The sequence below is a fragment of the Cebus imitator genome, unplaced genomic scaffold (assembly GCF_001604975.1).
Source record: "Cebus imitator isolate Cc_AM_T3 unplaced genomic scaffold, Cebus_imitator-1.0 Scaffold41, whole genome shotgun sequence".
Classification (NCBI taxonomy): domain Eukaryota; kingdom Metazoa; phylum Chordata; class Mammalia; order Primates; family Cebidae; genus Cebus; species Cebus imitator.
Genome location: NW_016107356.1, coordinates 4122445 through 4147461, shown reverse-complemented (window position 1 = coordinate 4147461; position 25017 = coordinate 4122445). Strand labels below are relative to the sequence as shown.

The following is a 25017-nucleotide window of genomic DNA, read 5'->3' as shown; positions in this document are numbered from 1 at the left end:
ACTGCATACTTAAAATGATAAAGATAGTACATTTTATATTTTATTTTTGTGTTTTGCCGCAATCTTTTCCAAAACTCCAATTCCTTCCTCGTTCTCTGTGCCCCTCTGTGACCTGGCCCCACCTCCATCTCTGACCTCATTTTCTACGCCCCCTCCCCTACCCCCTCAGCTCCGGCCATTCCGGCCTTCCGGCTAACACCCGGTAAAGCATTTAACACCCACGAAGGCATTTCCACCTGGAATCTTCTTCCTCCAGAGAGTCTCATGACTTACCCTTCCACTTCCACAGTGTCTGCTCAAGGAGACCTTCCCTCACCACCCTTTCTAGAATGGCAGTGGCCCCCACTTTGTTCCTTTTAGCCACACTTCCTAACTTGACATTAGGTTGTTTGTTTGTTTGGAAACAGGGTATTGGTCCGTGGCCCAGGCTGGAGTGCAGTGGTGTGATCACAGCTCACTGTAGGCTCAAGTGATTCACCCACCTCAGCCTCCCAAGGCCTCTGGTCCCAAGGGACCAGACTCATGCCATCACCCCCAGCTGATTTTTTGATTTTTTTGTAGAAACAAGTGTTATAAGTAGAATTTTCCATGCCACAAAAGAAGTAGCACTTGAATATAAATTTCCTGAGCAAGGCAATTTACTTTTATAGAAGGATGCGGCTCACAGGTGGAACAATGGTGAACACACGCTTGAACAAGTAGGGAAGAGGTACTTATGCCTGATGGGGGTTGTCCCTACTGCTGTGCCGTTCCCCTATTAGCTAGGGTTAGACCACACAAGGTAGACTAATCCCAGCTGGCTATTTTAAAGAGGGCAGGGGTCCCAGCTAGAGTGGCAGGGTGGGTGTTTTGGTGGGAAGGACAGATACGGGTGGGTCAGAGCAGGTAGTCAGGGGTGACCTAGGTCAAAGAAGGTGACCGGAGCAGGTGATGGGGATGAGTCAGGACAGAGCTGGGGGCCAGTGGAACAGATGTGAACTACTAATTAGAACCTGGTGGAGAAGGTTGTTTACTGGAATTACAAGGAAGTTAAACTTTAAAATAGAGACTTAAAGAATAAGAGAGCTGAACACACTGACACACTGATTCTTTGAAGAGAAACTTAGGGTTCCCTATAACACAAGGTCTTGCTATGTTGCCCAGGTTGGTCTTGAACTCCTGAGTTAAAGCAGCCCTCCCACCGCCACCTCCCAAAGTGCTAGGATTACGGGACTGAGCCACCACACCCAGCCAACATTATAGGTGCAGTTGTCTGCTTGTTTATTCTTTCTCCTTGTGAGAGCAGGAGTTTTGGTCTGCTTAGCTTACCACATAGCTCCTGGCACAGAGTAGGTGCTCAATAAATGCACTGACTGTGCAACGAGTGGCTAAGAGAATAAATGTGAGCCCTGCAATACAATCTCACACAGAAAGACAAGGGTGGGGATCTCCAGGGACTTCAAATCACCTTCTTAAGTTGAATTTCTTCTCAGTAAATTTAACTTTTTCCCTGGACAATACAGAATGAAATTGTATATGTAAAATACTTAGAGCTCTTAGAGAAAATAGTTACAAAATTCATAGAACCCACACACAGTAAAGCTCAATGTTCGTGGAATGCAGCTCTTTAGTACTGACCTGATTTAAACATTCAAACATAAGCTGTTTTTTCATGTTCTTTAATCACAAATAAGGCTGCTGGTCTGGGATCAGGACACCTGGACTGGTGGAGTCAGGAGGACTCCTGGGTGACTAGTGGCAGCACTCACTTGCAGCATGACCTTGGGGAGGCCACTGTTCCTTGCCGCGCCTCCATTTTCTTTCCAGTCCTGTACAAGACCCAGGTCCCTTCCAGGTCCCATAGGTCCCTTCCGACTTGAACATTTTTGCAACTTCCCATGGGTTCCCTTTGGTTCCCATGGGTCCATTCTGATTTCAACATTTTCACAACTTCAAAAAGTTGTAGTTCATTCATTCTTCAAGGTTTCTGAGAGTTTAAGTTCACCTGAAACTGCTAATTTGTCAGGTTCCTTTTTTGCCCTTCCATCATTTGGCAATGCAATACAGAAAAACAGTTCTACCCAGGAGTAAAACCACGATGATTCATGTCATATCAAACCCAAATGCAATGGGGAGGGGAGGGAAGAGGGACATTTACTCATTCTTGGAATAAGAAGGAGTTTGAACTTAAAACTGCATTATTTACGGTAACACCATTCATCCTGACAAGCTGCTGTGTTTTTCATGAGGTTGTAAGATGTAATTGCTCAGGCATTCAGATGGTATTAGAACAAGGGAGTGTCATCCTATCAATAGAAACAGAACAAATTCTGTCTTTGGGGAGGCCAAGAGTGGGGCCTAAGTGTGGCCAAGAGTGAGGCCACAGCGAGGGAGACTGAGGCTGGGACATCAAGCACTCGGGCTGGGGGTGGGGTGGCTACAGCAGTTCCCCGCCCCCGCCTGCCCTTCCTACAAGCCCGCCCCGGACTCACCCCCGCTGAAATGAAGCAGGAAGTGGAGCAGGCGATCCTTGGGCCCCACAAGCTCAGGGGAAGGAGGGCAGCGGGGACTTTCAGTGCTTGGCTACAGCAAATTTACCACGTGGAACGGGAGACTCCAGAGAGTTCATGTGCTTTTCCGAAGAAGGACCCAAGGGCACTTAGGCCAAAAATAGATGACTAGATGAGTGAGTGTGTGTGTACGCGCGCACGTGTGTGTGTGTGTGTGTGTGTGTGTGGACATGTGGCAGTTCTGGTAATCTACAAAGACAAGACCGGCTCTTCCCAACTTAATCCTCCCACCCGCCCCCACAGCCCCTTCCGTTCTTGTATGTCTGAGCCTGTCTGTCTGGCAGATAGAAAGGTGAACCTAGCAGCCTCTGGAGAGAATTAGAAAGGAAGGGAAAATTAGGCTAACAAGTTTGGCCACCCCGCCCCCTGCAAAAAAGCTGCTATCATGAAAGGGGAAGGGCTGTGACATTGATTGTCTACTCTGGCCTCTGTGACCAGAATTTGCTCTCGTGGAATGTAGCCAGAGAAACTACAAGTGAAAACGCAAGGCATTGTTTTCACCCAAGGTATAAAAAGCTGCGGCCCCGGCAGTGTAGGCGCCCACCACTGCCACTGCTCATCCACCTCACCCCACTGTCACTCATGCACAGATGGCCCCGTGGCCTCCTCTCCTGAGAACCTCAGAGGATGTGGAATCACTCTAGCCCTCTGAAAACTCCTTAGCGCCTTAGCACTGTGAGCCAGAGTGGCCTTAGTTGTTTGAGGAAGTGGCAGTGACAGCAGAGGACAACCTTCATTGAAGGCAAAAATGAGGTGATTTCACACAGTCCTGCAGATAGCAGAGGCCTCTCCTTGAATGCAAAGGTCACCATGACAGAAGACAAACTCATGGCAATTCACTGGGCAATAATGAACAGGTGTGCCTTCTGGGTGTGCCCAGAAATAACTGGAGTTGGACATATTCAAAGACAACCAGACATCCAGGAACCCAGGACGCCATGAGTAGGACCAGCAGACAAAAGAGACTCCCAGAGCTTTCAGATATTCAACTCACTAGACAGAGATTAAAACAATTCTAGTTACTCTATTCAAAGAAATAGTCAACAAATTTGCAAATTCTAACCAGGAACTGGAAACTATAAAAAATGTCACATAGTTAACATAAAAAAAAGAACTCAAAAGAACTTTTAGAGGTGAAAGTACAATAACTAAAATTAAAAGCCATATAAGTGGCTTTAACCACACTTTGAACACAGCTGAAGAATTTGTATACAAAAATTAAAGCAGAAGAAACATCCAGATTACAGAATAAGGAGACAGAAAGATTAAAAACCAAAAGAGAGGGTAATTGACTTAGAGTATACAGTGTGTCGACCTAACATCCATTTAATGGCAGTATCAAAAGAAGTAAAAGAAGCAAAGGCCCAAAAGAAAAATATTTTAATATATCATGATGGAGGAAGGAGGGAAGGCGGGAGATAGGAAAAAAGGAAGGAAAGAGGGGGGAAGGGAGAATGAGAGGAAGGGAGGAAGATAAGGGAGGAGAGAGGGAGGAAGCAAGGGAGGAAGACTGATGGGGTAGTGGGGAGGGAGGGAGGGAAGGAAAAATTTTTTTTTAGATGGAGGCTTGCTCTGTTGCCCATACTGGAGTGTGGTAGTGTGATCTCTGCTCACCACAACCTCTGCCTCCTGGGTTTAAGCAGTTCTCCTTCCTCAGCCTCCTGAGTAGCTGGAATTACAGGTGCATGCCACCATGCTCGGCTAATTTTTGTACTTTTAGTAGAGACAAGGTTTCACTATGTTGGCCAGGCTGGTCTCTAACTCCTGACCTCATGATCTGCCCGCCTCAGCCTCCCAAAGTGCTGGGATTACAGGCATGAGCCACCCGGTCCAGCCAGGAAAACTTTCAAAACAGTCTTAGGAAGAAAGAGATCGCCTTTAAAGAAGCTATAAATAAACAGTCAACTGACTCTTTTCAAAGCCACATTGGAATCCAAAAGAAAAGCCTAGATCCTCTACCCATGAAAAATATCCTTTAAGAGTGAAGCTGAAATGTACACATTTGGGACAAGAAAAAAAACCTACAAACAAAACCCCAGGAGCATTCACCACTAGCAGATCAGCATCTTTGCAAAGGAAAAGGAATGCGGCGCCCAGAGCTGTGTGGAATGCTGGAGCTGACATTTTGCTTGGAGCTTCCAAGGGAAAATTGCTCCTTGATGACCTGTGTGGACCAATGATCATGGGCATCAGTGTGAATCAGATGGACCCCACGTATGTCTTTATTATTCTCTAGAGCGTATGTATATTTATACACACACACATTCCGGGGCCTCCAGGGCCTCTGAGGCCCCGGAATGTGTGTGTAGATATATACACTCTGGAGAATAATAAAGTTATGCTTCTTGTGGTGCACAGACTACTGAAGGCAGGCTTTGCAAAGAGCTTGGAGACCTCCAATATTACATCTTAGCCACTCTCCTGAGTTACTAGGGGAGTCAAAGGACACAAGTCCTCTTAAAGCACCTCAAAGGCAAGGAAAACCATACAGATTTCAGGCAATGATCATACATGAAATCACTCCCTTAAAGTGACTGAAAGAGTATCAGTTGGGCTCAAGCAACTAAACAAATGTCAAATGCATCATGCATCTGTGATATGAATTTACAGGCGCACCTGAGCAAGAGCTCAACAGCAATTCCTCATGTTGTGACTGGATCTTGGGGGGACCCCTGGAATTCTCTGGGAGAGCCCCTACCTAGGAGTGTCCCCCTCTCCTGGCTTCCCTGCCAGGAGCCACCTTCAGACACCAATGGACTATGGGTTCCTTCTCCCTGGCTTCTCCTGGTAATTCCCAACATCTCTGACCACTGGTGGCTCTCCCCTAGAGGCTGGAGGGCTACCGATCATTCCAGGGACGTTGCTGCATGCACCGATCCTAACCCCAGACAACCTTAAGAAGGCTGGGGAGGAATCTTATTCCCAGGATCATAAAACTTGCGGGAGAGGAGGAGTTTGAAAACAATAACCTGCTGAGGACGTGACCAGACTCAGACTAACTTCCTGAAAACAAGGGACTTGTGCGTGTCTTCTCTCCCAATGTAACATCACAACTGCCTGGTGAACAACCAGCTCAAGGAACAGAAAAAAGAGATTTGCTGCTGTTGCTAGGGCTAGGGCCCCAAATGCATTAAGGCCCTTGATGGGGGAGTTAAGCCTGCATGATGAGGGTCCAGCATTGTGGGGTAACCAAGAACTGTCTGCTCTCTAAGTGGTAAACGGTTTTCCCATGTGGGAGACACAATTCCACATCTTGATGAAAGCAGTTATAAAGTGAGACTGTTCCACCCCACCCGCCTCAGTCATGAGCATCCACGGTGCCTTTTCTTTTTAGAGACAGGGTGTCATTCTGTCAGCTAGGCTGGAGTACAGTGGTTGATCATAGCTCACCGAAGCCTTGAACTCCTGGCTCAAGCCATCCTCCCACCTCAGCCTCCTAAGTAGCTGGAACTACAGGCACACACCACCATGCCTGTCTCAGGTGCCGTTTCTTGAAGCATCTTCCACCTGGGTCTGAGCCTTGCTCCTGGAGTTATCCTTTGGCCAGGGCTGCTGGCACCTGAAGCCACCCTGACCCCTGACCATCCCCCAGACACACTAGTCCTGGCTCTCTCATTCTTCATGATGTCCATCGGGGCAGAGACCAGCCAATGGGAGGTCAGACCCTCCCTCCTCCAGATTCAGCGACATGTATGGGTTTTCATTATGTGCCTCTTCACAGATTTTATCTTTTTTCGTTTTTGTGTCCCTTAGGATAGGAATTTCTAGCTCTACTTAATAGAAGAGTGTGGGGCCAGGCACAATGGCTCACGCCTGTAATCTCAACACTTTAAGAGACCAAGGTAGGCGAATCACTTGAGGTCAGGAGTTCAAGACTAGCCAGGCCAACATGGTGAAATCCTGTCTCTACTAAAAATACAAAATTTAGCCAGGCTTGGTGGTAGGTACCTGTAATTCCAGCTACTTGGCAGGTTGAGGCAGGAGAATTGCTTGAACCTGGGAGACAGAGGTTGCAGTGAGCCGAGATTGTACCACTGCACTCCAGCCTGGGTGACAGAGCAAGACTCCATCTCAAAATAAATAAATAAAGATTAGTGTGGTAGGCAGAATAAAGTCCCCCAAAGAAGCACACAGCCTGACCCCTGAGACCTGTGTGTTTCCCTCTGTGGCAAAAGAGACTTTGAAGACGAGACTAAGTCAAAGATCTTAAGATAAATATATTATTATGGATTATCATAGCGGCCTCTAAATGCAACCGCAAGTGTTCTTATAAGCAGGAGGCAGAAGGAAATTTGACAGGAAAGAAGGCAATGAAACAAGGCGCTGCTCTGCTGGCTTTGAAGATGGGGCAAGGGGTCACCAATCAAGGAATGCAAGGAATGCAGCATTAGAAGCTGGCAAAGGCAAGGAAATGGGTTCTCCCAGAGCCTCCACAGGATCTTGGTCCCACCAACATCTTGATTTTCGCCCAATGAAATTTATTTCAGACTTCTGACCTCCAGAAGGCTAAGAGAATAAATGAGTGTTGTTTTAAATCAACAAGTTTGTGGTGATATATTACAGAGGCAGTAGGAAAGTAATAAAATGAGGAAACAGAGACATTTAATGACTTGCTTCAAGTCACCCAGCAAGTCAGTGGAGCAGGAATTCACACTCCGGCTTTTGGATTCTAAGCCTCGTATTCTTTCTGTTATACCATATACCATGCCTATTCTGAGACTCAGCAGCAATTGAGAGTGTAATAATTGGGGAACAGATAGAATAAGTAAGCAGTGTGTGTGTGTGTGTGTGTGTGTGTGTGTGTGAGTGTGTGTGTGTGTGTGTGTTAGCAGAGGAAGAGAAAAGGGTAAGAAAGAGAACATGTCATTGACTTGTATTTATCTCTCAAACTATCCAATGGGAAATTGAGAAACACCAAATACAGATTATGAAAAGGTATTATTAAGCTCAACGTTTTGCCTCTGTTTTCTCTGGCCATAGTACAGTTGGTCTTCATACTGCAATACAGTGATGATCTTGTTCTGGTCAGGCATTCATCTAAAGTACTGGTCTTACAGAAAGGCTTGAAAGAAAGCAAACGGGTTGAGTGTACTGGCCTACATCTGTAATCCCAGCACTTTGGGAGGCCAAGGAGGGCAGATCACTTGAGATCAGGAGTTCGAAACCAGTTTGGCCAATATGGTGAAACCCGACCTCTACTAAAAATACAAAAATTAGCTGGGAGTGATACCCGTAGTCCCAGCTACTCAGGAGGCTGAGACAGGAGAATTGCTTGAACCTCGGAGGTGGAGGTTGCAGTAAGCCAAGATCATACCATTGCACTCCAGCCTGGGAGACAGAGTGAGACTCCGTCTCTCAAAAAACAAACGACAAAAATTTAAAAATGACTATCCCTTGTGAGCCTTATCAAATAACAGAAAGCATATAGAATAGATACAAGCCAGGGCTCAGGTCTTGAAGGCTGGGGTTCAATGTCTGCATTTCCTAAAGGAAATCTAGGGCAAGCACAACTCTAATGGACAGGGGTCACTTTTGTGCCAGAGATCAGCCTTGAGCCCTTGCTTACTTGGTACACGTTGCATTTTCTCCTTCATTTTTAGCTCCTCAGGAACCCCTAGAATGGTAAACTGGGAAGGCACCTCACTTAACAAGGAATCTGGGGCCCAGAGAGGTTAGGGGTGGTTCAGATGCTGCTGGTTATGACCACAATCTGATGGGTCATCATTACTTGAAGGAGAGAGCGGAGCTTCGCTTAACTTCCTTAAAGCTCTCAATGAAAGAACCACAAGTGTCTGTCCCTTTGTTAAGAAAGCAGTTTATCATGAAATCCTCCCTGTTGCTGAACTATTCAATACTTTTTTACATATGAAAACTCCACACTGGTTAGTTACTGTTTGGACATGATGCCATAGCATTATCTGAGAGGTCACAACACATTTCATGTCCTTGGTCAGAAATAGAAAAACAGAAGCACAAGACCCCAAGTCAGAAGATGACAGCATGCCAGAACTTAGTGTCACCAAGCTTTCCTTTCTGTTTTGGGAACCTTTAACGTACCATCCAACAAACACTAGGAAATGTAAGTTGGAAAGGTCCCGCTATTGATTAAATTCCCTCATTATCTTCCAAGGCTCTCCCCCAAAACTGAAATCCCCATATCAGCTCTCATAAGAACAATAGAAGGAAACAAGCATTTTCTAAGCCTTTGTTCCTTCTCCTGCCTAACCTCCTAACACAATCTTCACCCCTGGTTTTAAAGCCACTAACACCTCTACTGCTCCCAGGACTTTTCTCTAGCTGGGATGCCCATCAACTGCTTTAATTGGAAGATGTAGTGAAGAGTTGTCTGAAGCCCACTTTGAGGAATCAATGTGGAATCAAAGTAGAAGATTCTTGATGCCCAGGTAGCCATCCTCCACCTAAACAGGGTCCTGCCAACATTATTGTACTGCCTAGCTCACGACAGCACGGTGACAAGGTGTGCTGGTGATATCTTTCAGGACTTGCACTGGACAAATCCTCATAGATGTTGAACTCGTATTGGACAATAAAGCAGGAGTGTAAATAGCATGGCAGAGACAATCTGGAGCTATCAGAAACTCTCATTCTCTGAATCAGGGGACTTTGCTTATTTTGTCAATAACATCTACTGGCAGAGAACTCCCAGGCCAGGGAAGCAGTGGGACTACCCACAGGAAGGGGAGTCACCAGCAACTAACCATGCATGGTTTATCTTCACAGTGGACAACTGGTGGCCTTAGACATCATCTTCTACAATCGCATCTACATCCTCCCCTTTCTGTTTCAAGTTGTTCTCTTGGGAAACTGTTCACATTTTGAGGAGCTGAAAATGTACTGCCTCAAATCAGACTCATGTCGAGATTTCCGGGTTTGCTTTGAGGAATCCACTGATGGTGACTTGTTTAAAATTCTGCAGCTATTCTATTAGGTCCAATTCGACAGATAGTTACTAAGTGATTGCTGTAGCCAGTTTTTGATGAGGTGGGAGTCTTCAGGTTGTCTCGGACCTCATGGAGTTCCCAGTCTATCTGGAAAGACAAAGTTAAGAAGTAATGAGCGTTGCAAAAGTACACTATAAATAGCAAGGAGATGTTAGTCTAGAGGGCCAGCTGCTGCTGTGCCACTGCAGCAAACTGAAGCCAGAAAGAGAACCAGAGGAAATGCAGAAAATGTGCCTGGAAAAAAATAATAATAATAGCATGGTGGCCACCCACAATGGTGATCAAGGTTTTTTCCAAGTTCTAATGAAACATCCATTCATTTTTATTTTGTGAGATTCAAGCAGTAATGGCTGGGTATATAAAGAATTTCCTGTAGATTAATATGAAGCTGGAAGGAGTTGATAGACTTCAGCAGTGATTTGGGCTATTAATCCAAGCCAGTCATTCATTAACCCTCAGGAAGTTTTCTGTGCCAAAGTCATTATTATTATTATAAACTAAACCCCAAGCCCCAAATGGGTGTATGGCTACTTTTCTCTCCAGGATCCTGAGTGTTTGAGTCAGCCAGGGAGCCTGAATCATTTCCTGAATTCCTTTCTAGTTCATGGGAAGTTAGATTTTGTACCATGCACTTGCTGCCAAGGGAACCCAGCAAAGAGCCCTTTTGAGAGGTAACTAGCACTCTTGCCTTTTTACATGAGGTCCTAAGTCGCTATGGCAGATGTATCCCAATTTTTCTTTTTCTATACTTCTCTAGTATAAATTTTAGCTGGCAACTTGGCTGCCTAGCCAAAGACTACATTTCCCAGCCTCCCTTGCAGCAGCTATGGTCATGTGACTGGGTAAAGGCAGCAAAAATGATATGGGTCACACCTTGATCTTGCCCTCAAAAAATTGATAGTATCATCAACCCCCACACCCAGTCCCTTTCCACCTTTCCACTGCTGGAGGAGAGAACAAGAATCGAGGCATCTCCTTAGACACAGAGATGGAAAGCATGTATTAAGGACATTGAGCTGCCCCAGGTCAGGGCCTGCTGACCTCGAGACTGTGACATGGGAACATCAACTTCTCTCTTGGTAAGTCACTGTATTTTGGAGTCTCTTTGTTATGGCAGCTAAGACTGTACTCCTACAAACACAGTGCCTACCAAGCAAACCTGTGGCCCCCGCTCAGGGACCCTTCCATATTATATGTTGATGTATTAAGGCAGTGGCTTTTTTTTTTTCTTTGAAACAGGGTCTCAGGCTGGAGTTCAGTGGCACAATCATGGCTCATTGCAACCTCTGTTTCCCAGGTTCAAGTGATTCTCCCACCTCAGCCTCCCGAGTAGCTGAGACTCCATGCAAATGCCAACCATGCCCAGGTAATTTTTTTCATATTTTTGTAGAGATGGGTGTCTCAGACTCCTGAGTTCTAGTGATCCAACTGCTTCAGCTTCCCAAAATGCTGGGACTACAGGCATGAGCCACCATGCCCGGCTGGCAGTGGCTCTTTTTCATATTGTCTCATTTAATTATCCCAATAGTCCTGTGTGGTTGGTATTATTGCTGTACTATTTTAAAGATGAGAAAACTGCAGTAGAAATATATCAAAAAACTTGCTCAAGATTCCACAAGCAAGTAGGCGGTAGAGTGAAGATCCCAACCCAGCAGCGTAACTACCTGTTACCTCTTCCCTGTCTTGCCATTTCCCTGTAAGATGCCATGGTCACATCAACATTCCCTTTGAGGTCCAGATAAATACATACCCCGGGTTAAACAAATTCCAGAAAATAGCCTAACTTGGCTCTGTGTGTGTGTAATCCACCAGTCTTACTTTTCTAAAGGCAACATCGATCGGTCACCCTCCAAAGCTGTACCAGGTGGTTCAATAGTTCAGCAGCTGCGCACTGATTGAATTCCTATTGTGTTCCCAGGCATTAAGTTTGACACTGGGGACGTAAAAATGGATAACACATGGCCCTGGATCTCAAGGAACCAGCCGCCTGATGGAAAATAAAAGAGAGAGAGAGACTTAAATGGATGATTTCAGCATAATGAATGCGACAGGTGATAAGATAAGGCAATGCATCTGATATCACTGCTTTTCCAAGGCTTCTAAAGGGGTAAAAAATTACCCAGTGGGTATTTGAAGGAGAAAGTAAATAAAAGAAAATCTACCGAGACCTGTGCTATTTGGGAATACATGTTATTTTATCTAATCCTTACCATAAAACTAAGAGGGGTGTAATTTTATCTCTGTTTTACAAATGGGGAAAGTGAAGGGCAACCAGACCTACGTTCCCAAGTTCCTACACTCCACAGGAGAGGCAGCATTGAAATCTAGGTTAGCCTGAGTCCAGAGACCACGTTTTACTGACTGTTCCCAAAATAAAGAAGAAGTTGATCCTCTCTCTTGGGAAATTTTTCTTTTCTTGAGCCTTTGACTGGAACACACAACACCTGGAATTATGAAAACAGCTAAGAGAGAGTACTAGTTCTTTATAACGTGGTGCTTTCTATCAGTCTCAGGGAAAGTGTCTCTTACCAGCATGGAAAGAAAAGCAAGATTATAGGCAATTACTGTTTCTTTTTCCTATTTTGTGGGGAGCTGCTTCTCCCCAACGCTGACGGTATTGATTCTGGGGGGTTCAGTCACAGTGTCTAGCTCCCTCGAGGTCTGTCTAATCAGCCCCCCATCCCTCCTGCTAACTCAAAAGCCCAAGGGAGGGGCATGTGTCCAAGTAAGGCCAGCCTGAGCTCATCGTGCAACTGCTGGAAGAAGAGAGAAGCACCTTTCACCCCTCTGGGCATCAAGCCAGGGAGGCCTAGAGGTGAGGCAGTCTGTTCAATCACAGAAACAATCAATCATTTATTCAATCAATCAATTTTCCTGAAGTCCTAAGCTGGCTTGGGTTCAGTTTCTTTTACTTGCCAACGAAACCATCCTAGTACTGTGGGAAAGGTCTGAGTACAAAAAGCAAGCTCACAATGTAATTTCAATACTTACATTTCTTATGTTTATTTCTGATTTTATATAGTATATACTTTATATATACAATATTCATAAAGTACTATGATTTTACATATAGAATATTATATTTATATATTTGTGTATTTATTATATTTATTATCTATTTTTTTACCTGTTTATTGTATTTGTTATTTCAGTGCATAGAGTTTTGACTGGGCATAGTGCCTCCCACCTATAATCCCAGCACTTGGGAGGCTAGGGTGGGAGTATCTCTTGAGGCCAGGAGCTCAAGACCAGCTTGGGCAACACAGTAAGACCCTTAGCTCTACAAAAAATTGTAAAAGTTAGCACGGTGGCATGCACCTGTAGTCCCAGGTATTCCAGAGGATACCTTGAGGCCAGAAGTGCAAAGCTGCAGGGAGCTATGATTGCACCACCGCACTCCAGCCTGGGCAACAGAGTAAGACCCTGTCTCAAAACAAACAAACAAACAAAAGCTGAAGAGTTTTCTAAGTTCTGAGAATTTCAGGCACCCCACCATTTTCAAATGAAACCACAAAGACAAATGCTAAGGTTAAATATTTGGAATCGCCATCTTTTTACACGGCTCCTATGGCAGAGGTTTTTCATGCATTTCTTAACTAAGGTCTGGTCCTCATTTTTATTTGGAAGTTGCCAAGGATGCAGACAGTAACTTCTGGCTTAGTCACCAGCCCCACTCTATGAGATGTCAGCTATGCATATTTAAAGAGTTGTTAAATTTATGTTTCCACCTGAATTGCCATCTTTGTCTAACAAAACCCATGCTATGATAAACTACTTCCATTTTTCCTTCTTCTAAAAGGTATTACTCAAAATGGATTTCCCCAGGATTTCACAATTTTCTAGACTCTATGACCAAAAGTGGGACTATTTTTCCATCTCTATACTGGGGGCCTGGGCTGAAGTGTAAGCAGGTTTGGGGGTGCCTACTTGGGGTATCATCAGGGCTTTGGGGTTCCTGCCTCACTCCAGAGCCTTAACATCTGCTTCCTGGGGTCTAAGGGTTCTTGCCCATGGAGCAACCTCAGTTAGAGATGCCTTCAGAATGTAATTCTGCCTGCAAGAGGTGACACATGGATAACTCCACAGTAAGAAGCAAATAGCTGAGAGCCAATTCTTTCTAATTCTGCAAGGAGAAAGAGTGAAGTGAGAAAAGGTGGGCAGAGGCTGCCTGATCCTGGGAGAAGGAGCCCACGAATGGGGAGTGAGGAGGAGGGATTCTGAAGGAGGAGGCCGAGAGTACAGGAGCTGCCCTCACAGCTCAGCCTGGCCAGCCATGGCATAATCCTGCCTGTGGCTTCTACTAGCCACGTGACCTCAGGCAATGCCTTAACTTCTCAGTATCCTCATCTGGCAGTGGAGATGATCAAACCTACATCACAGGGTATTGTCTTCCTAAAATCTCTCAAATCAGTGGAGGGCACAACACGATGCATGAGGCTCACCATCGGTGGACGAAATTTAATCCCTAAGGATATCAGGTAAATATTTGTTGAATGTTAGTCAATTAATGAATGAATGAATGCATGAATAAATAATCACCCCTCCCTCCATTCAGTCAACCAGTCAGCAACCTCCTATCTCACCACATTCTCCATTTGAAAACCACCACATTCTACATTCATTCAATAGATTACTTATTGTGCCTGGAAGTCAGAACCCGCGCCATAATTTGCCAGGTCTAGCATAAAATGAAAGGGGAGAGTCTTGTCCACAACTTACTAAGCATTTCAAAAAACAGAGAGAAGAGGGCATGTAGCTGGCCACACTGTCAGCATTTTAGGAGCCAGGGACACAATGGTGACAAAATAAGCAAGCACTCCTACCCTTGTGGAGTTTACATTCTAGCAAGAAGAGATAGACAATAAAACAAATCATTTTGTTTATACAAGAAATATAAATAAATATATCAGAAAAAATATAGAGAATGTTAGAGAGTGATTAGTACTAGTGGGGAAATGAATGAGGAAAATGGGTGAGGGAGCAGAGGGGTGGGGTTATTTGATTTTAATGAGGATGACCAGAAAGGCTTCACTGAGAAGGAGAATCTGAGTGAGAACTGAAAGAGACAAGGAAGGGGCTGAGCAGATATCTGGGGAAAGACTTCCCAACAAAGGGAACAGCGAGTGCAAAGGCTCTGCCAGGAGCATGCCAGGTATGTCCAAGGAAGAGCACGGGGCTTGGAGTAGCACAAGATGAAGTCAAAGAGGTAGAAGGTCTGGAGGACTCAATCCCCAAGGCTCCTGCGATTATGCAAGGGACACACAGGGTGGCCTGACGCAGAGTGAGACAGGGAGGTGGTGAGAAGTGAGCAGATTCTGGATGTCTTTGGAAGGCAAGGCCAAAGGATTTGCCAACACACTGAATATGGTGTGTGGGCAATAGAGAGGGGTCAAGAATCGCTCCAAGGTTGGGGGACTGAATAAAGCCCAAAGAAAAATAAATCTGCTGCCGCTGGCTGAGAGGGGGAGGTAGTGGGGAGGAGCAGTTTTGGGGGCATCACAGGAGATCAGTTTGGGGCACTTTAAGTCTGAGATGCCTCTCAGTGGTTCAAGTAGAGGTACCGAGTAGACAGAGATAGGAATTTTGGAGTTGGGGGTGGGAACGTCCAAGCAGGAGGTACAAATCTGGGTGTCATCAACAGCAATGCAAGACATAAAAGATGTCAACCTAAATAATGACAGAGAGAGATAGGATCTCCACAGAAAGAGCTTATTTGGGAATTGCAGGGGATTACAACCTGGGCAACATGTGCTATAATGAATCATGGACGTATCCAAAGAGATTGGGGCTAAGGAAAACTTTTAAAGACAAAAAAAAGAAGAATTCCACATAAGTTGTTTGGAAACAGAGACCACTGATGACAGGAGTTGGCAATGTCTCATTGGTGGAGGCTGCCATTGTTGGGCAATTGGCCTTGAGCAAATGGCTTACCTCAAATCCTGTATATTTGAGGAGTTCCTGGCATAGTCCCTGTCATATGTGCAGGGATTCCTTGTGACAAGTCCTGTTACAGGCATGTATGCACGTAGCCTTGTTCTTCATGGCCTCCACCTCCATTTTGTTAGGGTTTGATATAAGTGACTCCATTCTGATATTGATAACCTCCACAAAGGAAAAGACCTCCAGGATCTCCAGTCCACCTGGAGAGACGAGACACAAACAGAGGCTTTCTAGCAGTACCAGGCAGTCACAAATGAGTGCAGGCAAAGAGCTGAAAGAGGGCATCAGAAAGTGGACTCTGAATGTAGGGAGTGGCATGGGCCTCCAAGGAGGAATGGGGGCAGGCTGACCAAGAAGAAGCCACAGAAAGAGCTGAGCCTGAGCAGCTAAGCTCAGTGGACCCCAGGGGATCTCACAGAATTCACCTGTCCATTCTACCTGCAGAATGACCTTCAAATCAACCTGTTTCTCACCAACGCTACTCCAGTAGCCCAGGTTCTTCTGCTGTTGCTCAGACGACCACAGGTGGGCTCCCTTCTTCTCTCACTCCCTCCCGAGGCTTCTTCTTCACAGAAGCACCTGTTCTTAGAATGTAAATCACATTTCATCACTCCTTAGTTTAAAACCCACTCATGGTTTCCATAGGTTTTGCATTCTGGCCAAGGAAAATCATGTGAAAACTTTTCAAGGAAGTGGGGCTCCAACGAGCTGTTGAAAATTCATTGGCAGGTGACACTAAGCTTTATTATTCAAGGCAAAAGGAATCATGGAAACCAGTGTTTCTCAAGCTTCTTTTGTCCAAAACTCACAATAATAAATATGTTTATACCCACACACTGAAACAATCGTTACCCTAACTATCCATGATTCACTTTTTAAAAAATGCTATTTGTGGAAAGTAGAAAAGTTCCTTTTAAAGTTTCCTTTCTTGTTAAAGAATAAGTGTGCTAATAACTTTGTTAAGCCCTATCCTATGTAGCTGTTAAACATGCCATGCTTACAGGCATGTAGTATATTCTATGTCCTGGTACTTTAACCACGATATCTGTGCTGGACAGGCATGTGCCAGGTCTTCATTGCTTTTACCTGTTTAAAAAAGTTTTAAGTTGTTAGCCAATCAGGTTTTAGTTTAGATTGTGATGTCTGACTCCAACCAATGGAGATCAGACTCAGCAGTAAGGATGACCCCAAATGTGTAAGGGATAAATTTGTGTGTTTTTCCTTTATTCATTGTACTTTCATGGAACAACGGCTAGCAAGCGTAACCTTCCTGCAGTCCAGGAAGTAAAAATTGTATTGCTGAAAAATCCTTTGTCTCAGTGCTAATTTTTCTTTGCAGCACTGAGCATCTATTTCCAACATCTATTTCCAACACTATTCTATTCTGTTCTTTTCAATTCTGTTAAATTCCAATCCATTCTATTCTGTTGTGTATCATTTCATTAAAATTTTTTAATGCTGGTCACAATAAACTCAATTGATTTTGGCAGCCATTAATGTGTTGCAATCTTTGTTTTGTTGGTGGTAAAAGGCAAGGAATTAGGATGACCTACAGTGGAATGAGTGGCTCAGCCAGGCGAATCAGTCTAGCTAATAACAGCTCGTGTTCATGGAACAATTCCTGTGTGCCAAGCATTTTGCCATTACTTAGATACAATATTACATTTATTCCTCAAAATAAACCCTTAGGTAATGTTATACTTATTTTACAGTTGAAGTTTTCTGAGGTTTAAGAAAGTTAAAGTCCTTTGGACATGATCACCAGGTAAGAAGTAGAATTTGAGTTTAGGTAGTCTGATTCCAGATCCTAAGCTCTGGCCCCACATCAGTCTAGTCATAAGGGACTAGAGGGAAAAAGATGAGACATCAGTTTGGAGCCAGGCATCCAAAGATCTTCTATGCCCATCTAAACGGCATTGATATTTTTTCTTTTATTTTTAGTTGATATGCAATAATTGTGCATATTTATGGAACACAGAGTGATATTTTGTTACATGTATACAATGTACAATGATCAAATCAGCGTAATCACCATGGTTTCTGGTGAAAAATAGTCATATGAATCACTGTTCTCCTATATATAATGAGTTAATTATTACTGGCTGCTTTCAAGATTTTTCCATTGTATCTGGTTTTCAACAGTGTGTGATGTGTCTGGACATAATTTCCTTACCATCACCTCGAACATTTATCATTTCTTTGTGTTATGGACAATCAAAATCCTCTCTTTTAGGCCAGGCTCAGTGGCTCACATCTGTAATTATAGCACTTTGGGAGATCGAAGTAGGTGGATTGCCTCAGCTCAGAAATTCAAGACCAGCCTGGCCAACATGGCAAAACCCCATCTCTACCAAAAATACAAAAAGTTAGCCAGGCATAATGGTGCATGCCTATAATTCCAGCTACAGAGGCATGAGAATCTGAGGCACAAGAGGCTAAGACACAAGAATCGCTACAGAGCGGCCAGGCATGGTGGCTCACATCTATAATCTCAGCACTTTGGGAGGCCGAGGTGGGTGGATCATGAGGTCAGGAGATTGAGACCATCCTGACCAACATGGCAAAACCCCATCTATACCAAAAACAAAAATTAGTGGGTATGGTGGCAAGTGCCTGTAGTCCCAGCTACTCGAGAGGCTGAGGCAGGGGAATCGCTTGAACCCGGGAAGTGGAGATTGCAGTGAGCTGAGATTGGGCCACTGCACTTCAGCCTCATGACAGAGCAAGACTCCATCTTAAAAAAGGAATCACTACAGAGCTACAGAGGCGTGAGAGGCTGAGGCACAAGAATGGGTTTCACAGCTGAGATTACAGGTGCCCACCACACCCAGCTAATTTCTGTATTTTTAGTAAAGATGGAATTTTGCCATGTTGGCCAGGCTGGTCTCAAACTCCTGACCTCAAGAGACCTGCCTGCCTTGAGCTCCCAAAGTGCTGGGATTACAGACGTGAACCACTGCACCTGGTCTAGTTTCTAATAGTTGGGTGTAAAATTATAAATATAATTATTGTTCAAGTTTCTTATACTGTTCATATGTTCCATAATCATACTAATTTTCTGTCTTCTTGGTTTATCAATTACTGTGAGAGGTATGTTAAAAGCTCTCACTATGAGGATGGACTTGTCTATTTTTCCTCCTAATTATGTAAATTTTTGCTATATATGTTTTAAGGTGATCTTGTTAGGTACAATGGAGGTGAATGTATCTTAACGAACGGCTCCTTTTATCATATGTAGTGACTATTTTTCTCTTTAAAGTGCTTTATACTTGTATTAAAAAGTCCATTTTGGCTGTTATTACTATAGCTGAACTAGCTTTCTTTTGATTAGTATTCCCCAGTATGTATTTTCAACCTTTCTGTATCACTCTCATAAACAAGACGCATACTAGAATACTAGATTGTGTGTGCATGTGTGTGTGTGTGTTTAACCTATTCTAACAATCCTTTTTTTTTTTTTTTGAGACAGGGTCTCACTGTGGTGCTCAGGTTGGCCTCAAGCTCCTAGGCTCAAGCAGTCCTCCCACACCATCCTCCCAAGCAGCTGGGACTTCAGGCCATGAGCCACCACGCCTAGCCAACCAAATTGGCTGGTACCTTGATTTTGAACTTCCCAACCTCCAGAAACTGACCTATAGATATACGGTCACTTGATTTACAGCAAGGATAACAATGCAACACAATAAGAGAGATAATATTATTTTGAATAAATAGTGTTGGGTCCGTTGGCTATCTAGATGTAAAAAAATTAATATCAGTCTCTATATATTTTTAAAAACTATATACACAAAAAAAGAATTCGAGATGGATTATAGTTCTAAATTTGAAAAATATAAAAACAAAGCCTCTAAAAGAAATCATAGGAACATATATGATTTTGGACTAGGCAAATATTTCTTAAATAAGTCACACAAAGTAATAACTATAAAAAAAAATAAGAGAATTGACCTTTAATAAATTAAAGGACAACTGCTTATCAAAAACATCATTAATAGAGTGAGTCCGGGCATGGTGGCTCATGCATGTTATCCCAGCACTTTGGGAGGCCAAGGCAGGTAGATCACCTGAGGTCAGGAGTTTGAGACCAGCCTGGCCAACATAGTGAAACCCCATCTCTACTAAAAATACAAAAAAATTACCTAGGCATGGTAGTGGGCATCCCAGCTACTCGGGAGGCTGAGGCAGAAGAATCACTTGAACCCAGGAGGCAGAGGTTGCAGTGAGTCGAGATCTCACCATTGCACTCCAGGCTGGGCAACAGAGTGAGACTCTGTCTCAAAGAAGAATAATTTTACAAAAAAAAAAAAGTGAAAAGGCAAGCTAAAGAATGGGAGAAGATATTTGCAATATATTTATGGTCACAAGAATTTCAAGTATATAAAGAAATATAAATCAGTAAGAAAAATACAGATGACCCACTAGAAAAAAATGAGCAAAATACTTGAACAGACACTTTATAAGAGCATGTATCAAATTCCCACAATACGTAGGAGAAAGTACACTCTCATTCATCATCCTGGAAATGCAAATCCAACCAGAGTGATTAATATAAGCCTGAGGAAAAAACAACACAAATTGCTCGGGAGGATGCAGAGTAATTAGAATGCGCCTACATTGTTGTCATCGCAGTTGGAATTTTTTTTTTTTTTTTTTTGAGGCAGAGTCTCGCTTTGTTGCCTAGGCTGGAGTGCATTGGCATAATCACAGCTCACTGCAGACTCCATCTCCTGGACTCAAGTGATCCTCCTATCTCAGCTTTCCGCATAGCTGGAAGTACAGGTGCACACCACCAAACCCAGCTAACATTTTAATTTTTTGCAGAGATGGGGTTTCACTATATTACCCAGGATGGTCTCAAACTCCTGGCCTCAAGCGATCCTCCTACCTTGGCTTCCCAAAGTGTTGGGATTACAGATGTGAGCCACAGTGTTTGGCCCATATGCTAAATAACTCTAATTATTTAAAATGAACAACCACTTTGAAAAACTGTTCAGCAGTATTCTCCAAATCTGAGTTTATACATAATTTTTCTCTTAAATATTTGTCCAACATAAATATCTTATGTTCAACAAAAACTCACACACCAGAATGTTCTAAGCAGCACTATTCACCAATATCCAAAAACTGAGAGCCATACAAATGTCCTACATGAACTTTCAAACCCTGGTTACCAAAACCAGCTGGAACACCCCCATCCCTAAGGGATACACCATATTAGTCACGTACTTGAAGCTCTGACTTCCAGTTCCCTCTTCATTTGGCCCCTAGAGATTTGCTTTACTTTCTTATAAGCTCGGTTTTGCACTGAAGAGGCTGCATGTGATTGTTCATTCAGCATGTCAGGAGGTTTTGCTGCACAACTATTACGAGGTTACATAGTTCCTGATATGCCTCATCATCTTTTCATGGCCCCATCTAGCTGTGAAGATTCTTCCTGGCCCTGGTTTTGCAGACTAAAGATAACATGTGTTGTAAAGGGGAGAAAGCAGAGAGGAAAAGAGAAGATACTTTCACTGAACACCCAAGGGTTGGGGGAGCATGGTTGGGGTGGTGTCTCTTCCCTAGTTCATCTGCTGAGAGGCTGCAGTGAACCCTGTCCAGGTCCCACTGGAGAACCCATGCCCCGCCTGGCTGGAAATCAGCACCCTGGCTGTCCTAAGAGCCCATCTCCAGTTCGATGAGGTTGACAACTATTTCTGGAGCCTCCCATCACCCAGCTGAGCAGCTGTCTACCTCCATCAGGTCTCTGGGTTGCTTTGGGCAGGGCTGGTATCCAGGCTGTCAGATACCCCTGACTGAGATGTGCTGAGAGGGTCGATCCTGGAGAGTCCCTCCCACCTTCTGCTTTGCCCCTGGCTCCTGGATGGATGCCCTTCAAGGTCATACCTCTCTCTGATAGAGGAATCCATTTGATCACCAGGTGATGCTTGGACTTCTTGTGTCCTAATTTTCAAATAGCCCACGAGGCCCCAGGCCACATGTTAACAGGCATAGAAAACAGTAGCTCCTCCTGAGGGCTGTGCATGGCCCCAGAGTCCAGAATGACGAGTTTTCTGCTGACAACTTATTTGCGGTTAACTAAAAAGGCTTTCACATTTGGGGATAGAACTGAGGTTCCTTAGGGGCTACTGTCATCTTCAACCTGTGGCTGAGGAACAAGGGCTGGTGAACAGAGAGATGCTCAGGTCATAACAACAAAAAGAGGTGACAGTTATGAAGTATCCTACATGCCAGGCACAGTACCCAGAGCTTTACATGGGTTAGTTCATTTAATTCTCCAAATGACCCTAAAGATAGAGATAGATACACACATACATATATTATAAATAAATATAGGCTGGGTGCTGTGGCTCATACCTGTAATCCCAGCACTTTGGGAGGCTGAGGCAGGCAGATCACGAGGTCAGGAGTTTGAGATCAGCCTGGCCAAAATGGTGAAACCCTGTCTCTACTAGAAAAAAAATACAGAAAATTACCTGGGCATGGTGGTGCATGCCTATAATCCCAGCTACTCAGGAGGCTGAGGCAGAAGAATCGCTTGAACCCAGGAGGTGGAGGTTGCAGTGAGCTGAGATCACACCACTGCACTCCAGCCTGGGTGACAGAGCAAGACTCTGTCTCAAAATAAATAAATATTGTAAATTAAGGTATAATTATATATTATATATAACCCCATTTGTGATTATTATAATCATATATAATTATATATACACATATGTTATAAATAAGTATATGATTATATATATATTATATATATAATCCCCATTTTTCTGATGAGCCACTGAGACTGCAAGAGGTATGTGACTTGCTCCAAGTGACACAGTTAAGTGACAGAGCCAGGACTGAGCCCCAGAAAATCTGGCTCATGTCCTTGACCACGGTTCTAGACGTGAGTCTTTTGTCACTGATCCCAGACTCCACATCACCTCCAGTGCATGCCAGGCGCTGCCCCTGGAGAACCCTATCCACGCTTCTTGCTTTGGTGTCTCAGTGGACCCTTCAGTGGGTGTCTCAGCAGGAGGGGTTCACAGAACGCCTTCTTGGCAGGATCTCCAAGAGCCCCTCCTCATTTCCCCCTTCTTGTCCACCAAGGTGACCCTCTCCCTGTCCTTGTAGCTGGGGTCTCCTGCATGCCTTGGCCTTTCTGTCTCCTTCCCATTGACTTTGCCCAGCAACTACTATAACTATTCTCACGTGGCTCTGACCCACACAAACCTGGACCAATCCCCCTGTTCCCCTCTCTGCCTCCTAAAGAGCGGGGTCCCCAACTGGACTATAGGACACGGCTGCCTTGGGCTGGGGGGGAGGGGCATCCGCTTGGCTCTTCCTTCCCTGGGAATGCCAGACCAGGAGTGGCCCCAGCTTTCCTTAAGGAGGAATGGTTTCTCTGAGAGGCAATGGAATGCGTTCCACAGGCAATAACCATCTTCCGTAGCTGCGGTTTAAAACTCAGAATAAGAAAGTCACCTTCAAAGAAGGCATGCCGCACATTTCCTGTTCAGGAGCTCAGTCTAGACTAGATGAGGGGCTCGCGCCTGTAGTCCCAACACTGGCAGGCTGAGGCCCAACCCTACCCTGGAGGCTCACCTCTGTGCAGCCTTCCGCCACCCACCCGGAGCCCGCCCTGATTCTCCGCAGGGAGAGTGAGGAATGACAGTTCCCGTCCCTGCTAGGCGGAACTAGATGACATCTTAAGGGCCCTTCCTACTGGGACTCACTCCATCCCGATAACATCTGCCATTGAATAAGCACCATGGCCCCCCATGGCGATGCATGACCACACTCGGCCTTCCCAGCAACCCAACCAGACTCTTACTGTGAACATCCTTTTCAGAAATGGGGACAGTCACTTGCCAAGATGCCAAAGCGGGTTAGGGGAAGAGAAAGGGTTTGGGTCCAGGTCTGTCAACCCCGAAGGCCACCCCTGGGACTTCCCCAGCTCGCGAAGCCCGCTGCCTCTTGACAGGAAGTGAAAGGGACAGATAGATGGTGCTCGGGTGGAGTCCTGCCCAGAAGAATGGCCACTTCCGCAGCAAAACTGCCACAGCACAGGCCTTGTCAACAGCGGCCTCCCACCGTTAGCCACAGGGCCCTCTCACCTCTAAAAACCGCCTCCCTCTTCTCCACACGTCCCTACACACAAACACTAACTCCGTCACCCAGGAGACCACAGAACAAAGGGAAGGAAAGAGAGGGACAAAATGGGGCATAAATAAGATGCTGGACGGGCAGACAGGAAGAAAGCACTTAAAGGCAGAGCACACCGGGACGTATTAGAAAGGAGTGTTTGATGCACCGGCTTTTAAGTGAAGCCGACACTCCTTACGTGGCGAGCGAACACAAATGAGTCTGTTTTCAACCGCATCACAGGCACTGCCTTGCAACCCCAAACAATATCTGCGCTTCAGGGGCTGCGCTGCGCTGTTTTATACACAGAATCACCTGGCACAGCTCCTGTCCCTGAGATGCAAATGAACGTTCTCATGGGGGGAGGAGGTCGAGAGAGGCGAGGGGGAGGGGAGCAAGTGTGCTCTGCAGGCCACACTCAGGCGCTGACATTGCTGGGCATGATGGGTGCTGCCAGCGCTGTTGCTTAGCAACCCAATACCCTTCCAGAAAATCCAGCAGCCTCGCTGGCTTGCAGAAGCAGGCAGGGCGGGTTCAGCATGGCATTGGGCATGGAAAGATAATAATAGGGGTTTTTTTTTCCAGTTATTAATAATCATTCTTCCTGATTTCCCATACAGATCGACATACCTGAGGGGACACAGAGTCATCCACAACACTGGGGCTGGAAAAAGCCCAGGGTTTTTAAATTGCCTCCCAATCGGCCTCGGAGAGTAGTGGAATTTTACTGGCTGGTCCCATGACGCTCCTTCCAGCCCCGGCCCTCCCTCGCCACAACACAAAGGCAGAGCTCCGCGGTGACTCACCAGCATACCTTCAGATCGTTGTTTGTCAGCCCATGTCATGAGTCATGGTTTCTTCAGCCTGCTTTTTTCTCAAAACCGAAACACTTGACATTTTAGAATAGGGTTGAGGGGAGGCTTTTCTTTCTTTCTTTTTTTTTTAAGCCACTCTGTGGCTTTGTGTGCAAGTGCGGGGGCGTGTGGGAAGAGGTGAGTAATGGATGCAGGAACAGGTAAACATGAGCCAGGTTCTCCGCGCCGTCAGCCGCCTGGCAACCATCAGTGCTCCAGGAAGCTGTCGTTTGTGTCGTAGAGGAATGGGAAGGCCCCTGGGCCATATATCTTGGGAGAGACCAGGCTCTGGACAGCATTCCGCCCTCCGTCCATGGCATCCCAGCACGCTCCCTCTATTCCCACACACAAAGAGGTCGACTTCATTTCGTGCAGCGTGATAACAGCTTTCAGAAAAAGTAAACTGCGATGTAAGATGAGAAAAGAGAAGTGGAATTGCCACACAGAAACTGTGCTAGGCCAGACAGCTGTTGGTGGGTCCCTGGCTTTGGGTTCTGATTCTGACATAAATCGGGTGGGTGATGAGCTCCCGCTTATTTGCATGGCTCAGTACAGGTTTCCTCCCCTCCATGAAACCCACAACCT

The 25017-nt window shown here is 45.1% G+C and overlaps 2 long non-coding RNA genes across 6 annotated transcripts; one reads left to right on the top strand and one right to left on the bottom strand.

Annotated features, from left to right (window-relative positions):
* Positions 1-8824: 8824 nt before the first annotated feature.
* On the bottom strand, positions 8825-24505 carry LOC108302530. 5 transcript variants are annotated; one of them, XR_005199770.1, is made up of 4 exons: positions 24393-24505; positions 15877-16035; positions 15443-15651; positions 8825-9598 (listed from the first exon to the last, which is right to left on the bottom strand). It is a non-coding gene; the product is annotated as an uncharacterized LOC108302530 (long non-coding RNA). The 5 variants fall into 5 exon arrangements; XR_005199771.1 differs by lacking the exon at positions 24393-24505 and adding an exon at positions 24209-24305 and having other exon boundaries at positions 15877-16030; XR_005199769.1 differs by lacking the exon at positions 24393-24505 and adding an exon at positions 21338-21847.
* Positions 10841-11678, top strand: LOC108302531. The gene is made up of 2 exons (XR_001824385.2): positions 10841-10877; positions 11430-11678. It is a non-coding gene; the product is annotated as an uncharacterized LOC108302531 (long non-coding RNA).
* Positions 24506-25017: the final 512 nt, after the last annotated feature.